Source organism: Zea mays, chromosome 1 (genome assembly GCF_902167145.1).
Source record: "Zea mays cultivar B73 chromosome 1, Zm-B73-REFERENCE-NAM-5.0, whole genome shotgun sequence".
Taxonomy (NCBI): domain Eukaryota; kingdom Viridiplantae; phylum Streptophyta; class Magnoliopsida; order Poales; family Poaceae; genus Zea; species Zea mays.
The window spans coordinates 217,745,408-217,750,050 of record NC_050096.1 but is presented as its reverse complement, the minus strand read 5'-3'; the positions used below and the strand labels follow the sequence as shown (position 1 = coordinate 217,750,050).

The following is a 4,643-nucleotide window of genomic DNA, read 5'->3' as shown; positions in this document are numbered from 1 at the left end:
ATCTTCTTGACCACAGAGAAGCAGTGAACGATGCTTCACTGGAAGCCCCAGAGGCATGACTTGCTCACTGACGCATTTGGGTTTCGCCAGATCATACATGATGGACTCATGTTCATGCATAATTTCTCCGTTAGGTCCTATGAGATTGGGGCATATAGGACTAAATCTATAGAGACACTGATGAACCATTTACATGAAATGATTTATTAAGTTTGAGGTGTGAGATTTCATGGCTGAGGATTGGACGATGAAAAAGACTGGATTTAATGAATGAAACAATACTTAATCATGTGAAGATTGCTGGGCTGCTAGGTGATGGATTTGGCTCAGACACTGACGAACCATTCTTTTATTGCTAGGATTTGATATGGCTCTAAGATGATCCAGGAGAAGGTGTATACCGGAGCCAAGGTCACAACATGATCTTTGCAGTCCTCACTGGTTCTCTGTAAGTTCATTATTCATTTCTAAGCCGCATATAGTTCAGTCCTATACTTTCAGTTTAACACTAGGTTCTATAGTTAGTCATTTTCTTGTTTCGTCATATAGTAGACATGTTTACATATTTAGTGTGATTAAGCAATCTTGAGTTTCTATTTTCGAACCTCCGATGTTGTGGGGAATGAACTCTGCTTCAGCCTTGATTAGACTACATAATGTTAGTCCATTTGTAATACTATCATGCAAATTTCCCTGCTATTGTTTTTTACCTTCCAACCAAATCTGAAACTAATATTTCTCTGTATTTCTTCCTATTAGCTGGAGACTGAGCTATCTACTAACATTCATTTTCTTTGGACCATGGTAATTGTTAAGAGAGTTTGGGACTCCATATGTGAGCAAGCTCCCTGTAACTGCTTTGTTTTTTAGTTTTGATGTCAGATAATTAAAGCATGTTCCAGGCACTTGGTTTCGATTTATTTTTTAAAAGCAAAATGTAGTTCGTACTATGATGGTGTATATATTCTGAATTATACGGTCACAAGGAGGGGGATGATAAATTACTAGAAAGATCTATGCTACTTATAATTCAATTGTTCATATAGTAAATGTGTGCCTCTTTTTAGTTTCTAATTAGCCAAACTTATCTCTTTTTTAATCATGAGAGCAATTGATTCTGAAAAATAGAAAGGAGGCTACAATCTGCAAGACCAATTAGTGTAATTTGGCTTCTGAATCTTAAATGAACCAGCGAGTGGAAAAAACAGGTAAGATGCAACATATGTGGAGGTGCACTCGCTAACCACGCGGTTCTACCATACTCCTAATACAGTGCTGGCTATCATTTTTCGCATGGTTGGATCGAAAATGCATGGGCGCCACATTTGTTGCATCTTACCTATTTTTTTTTGTTTTCAGAGATACTTTTGTCAGTTTGCTCACTCTTGATTTTACCTTGTTTTGCAGTCAAGAGAGATTATGATCCATTATGATTCTAGGTTATTACCAATTTCAGAGATAAACTCAAAGATATCATAGAAGCAGGTAAATTAGTTTTCGTTCAGCGTCATCTGTAATTCTGCATACCATTGATACACTGTTCCTAATAATGATAGGTCCTACATAGGACCTACTGTTAAGGTCAAAAGGGGGAAGAAGAGATTGTACAATTAAGAAAGCGTCTTGTTGATTACTCTACGAAGGTAAAACATTTTTTACATGTAAAGGTTACTTTACTGTATTTTCCTTCTTGAGCTTCTGTTGACCCTAAACAACTCCTGATAGGAATCACAAATACTCGATGATAAATACAAGTTAAGGATTATTTTTGGGCTCCAAGCTGCAGCTACCCTCCCCATCCCCATTCTGATTCCAAGAAAAGCACCGGTGGCCACGAGGAGGAAGGGCATTGCCAACTGGCACGCTAAGAAGCTAGCTAAGCAGCACAGGGTGGACCTTGCCAAGGTTACTAGCACCGGGACATATGATCGAATTACGTCGATAGGTATTGAGACGGTTGTCGGAATCCAGCCAAAGTCTAAGCCCGCTCCTGGTGGTGTTCATGGGTATTACGGTCTTGTAGAAGATAAGTATGATATACAATGTGGTTCAAGATTTTAGGTTTTAGAATTAGTTTTCAAGCTGTTCATACCACTATTTTGAGCCTTCAATGAAATGGATGGCTGCTCACTTCTATTGTTACTGCTCTCGCAAATCCAATTTCCACTTGTGTGAATGACCAAGCGATGATCCTATCGCATATGGTGTGGCATGAGCCTACAGTTTCACTGTAGTTATGAAAATTGATCAGTCAATGATGATGAATCATACGAGCCTTTTTTCACTTCAGCACGTTCTTTGATAAGGGACAAATTTGCATGAGGTGTTATGAACTGTAGGCAGATGTGAGCAGTGGGAGCGTTTGCGTATTAAAGTGCAGTGCACTACAATACTTGTTTGTGGATGTTGAGCGTTTACTTAATGTTATCTTTGTCGTCCATGCAAGAGGATCTCTACCATGTTTCGCAAGATATGAGCCGCCAAGCACCTGTTCGGTTTTGTGTAGAACTTCACGCTCCTTCCTAACCCGGATACTTATATCCTTATTCGGATGATGGTGCCTAGCAACAACGATAGCCTGTCATCGACTTAGACGAACAGTCATAGATCTCCCTCAACAACTTATGTGCCGTTGCAACGCACGGGCACCTATCTAGTAATATTAAAATAAATTAAAAGTTCGGATACTGTATAGCGAACGAGAGCAACAAAAGGTAGGGGAGGTCATTACAGGCCTTGGAGTAGCGATGTAAACGGTACGGTCGTACGAATATTGTCCGAGCATCCAACCGTCCGAAGAAGCCAATTATTTGTCTGGATAGTTTTTTTGGATATCCGCAGAATATTCGGATTTTGGGTTCGAATTCAGATAGTATAGTTCGGATATCGGATACTAATATGAGATGATTGATCTCCATCGGATTTCCGATATCCGGATATCTTATCGGATACCTTTTCGGATTTTAGATGGATATCTAGATATCTTCCTAGATACCTTATCAGATTTCAGATTTCAGATATATTTAGTATATTCGGATAATTACATGTGGAACCGTCCTAACTATCCAAGTTTCAATATAATCAATACTTCACTTTATGATTAGCATATGAGAACTTGAGGTTATATTCTTATAGAATGTTTATTGGTCCTGGTAACCTATTTTCAATGTTTGGTCAACACTAGAATATTTTATAAATTTAAGTGCATTTTGATAATTTTTTATAGAAAAAATAATAATACACAAATAGTCTTCGAAATTCATGGAATTTGACGGCGGGACAATATATGCCCATATAACATCCTCAAAAATATTTGGACCATAAAATCCATAAAAATGTCAGCGTTTATATTGGGTACCTGGGAACAGGGTACCCAAAAGAAGGCCTGAAGGTATCCCAAAGACAGCCCACCTACCAAGCAACTCAACGTGAAGGTCCAAAAGGCCCCTCGGGGACAGCCTGCCAAGCCGACCAGCTCATCCACCGAGCAACCCGGCGAGGTAGGGCTCCAACCAAATCGCCCGCCGAGCAACCCAACGAGGCGGGATTGCCAACCAACCTGCTCGCCAAGCAACCCAACAAGACAAAAACCAGCTCTCGGACGAACACCTCTACTGAATGGAAGAGCCGACCTAGTACCATCAGGCCATGTCGACACGATAGGACGTCACCAAGCCATGCCCAGACCATGGAAGCGGTACCGAAGGGTCTCTATCAAGCACGACGTCGGATATGTATCCCCGCTGACCAGTGAGATCAGACGACCCCAACGGTAGGGACCTCAGCACTGGGGTCTCTACACTAACCCATACGCTGGAGGGGATGGGGCAATACGCCATACCAGGCATACGCCTACGCATGACGAAAGGTGATGCTAAGGGGATGACAGAAGACAAAGTTGTACTGAAGGCATCCATAAGCCATGCCATGAGCTCACTCAAAAGAACCCAGCAAACACCTCCACGTCTAAATTGGAGTAGCTACAGGAACCCATCGGAAGGCGGACGGGACACGACGCCATACCAGAGCTACAACAGCGCACGCCTCGACATACGACTTCATAGGGGCTATGAGGCCAAGAAGCACGATCCAACAAACGAGATCACATGGGCTACGAGGCCCAGAAGCAAGAGGCCAATCTCCTCCCTAGTAGAATACAAGTTCTCATTATAACGTCTACCCTTAATCTATAAAAGGGCAAGACAACCCCATCCAAAGACATCATTCGACATTCCCACAACTTCACACAAGCACCCAGTTGTAACACGCTCCAAAGCAACACTACTCTCAGCACTACACTAGACTAGGGCCCCAGCCTGAACCAGTATAATAAACTCACCTCAGATCCACCTTCGAGCCCCCTGTAGCTCACCATTCGGAGTGAGTCCGCGCTAACACCCCTACAATACGAATCCTCATTTGTTGCCGATGTATTAGATATAGACATCCTGTTACTAGTTTCATATGATGCAAAATTTCTAAGGTGGTTGAACAGATATTCTATTCTCTAGAGGGGTACTTGTTCTTGATGGTAACCTCATTCAGGTCTCTGTAATCTATGCACATCCTATTGGTACCATCCTTCTTCTCTACGAACAACACTGGAGCAGCCCAAGTCTAGGTACTTGGTCTGATGTAGCTTT

At 41.8% G+C, this 4,643-nt stretch overlaps 1 long non-coding RNA gene across 1 annotated transcript; it reads left to right on the top strand.

Annotated features, from left to right (window-relative positions):
• The first annotated feature begins 392 nt into the window (after positions 1-392).
• On the top strand, positions 393-2,142 carry LOC109943735 (uncharacterized). The gene is made up of 5 exons (XR_002266820.2): positions 393-448; positions 760-835; positions 1,408-1,485; positions 1,557-1,643; positions 1,726-2,142. It is a non-coding gene; the product is annotated as an uncharacterized lncRNA (long non-coding RNA).
• Positions 2,143-4,643: the final 2,501 nt, after the last annotated feature.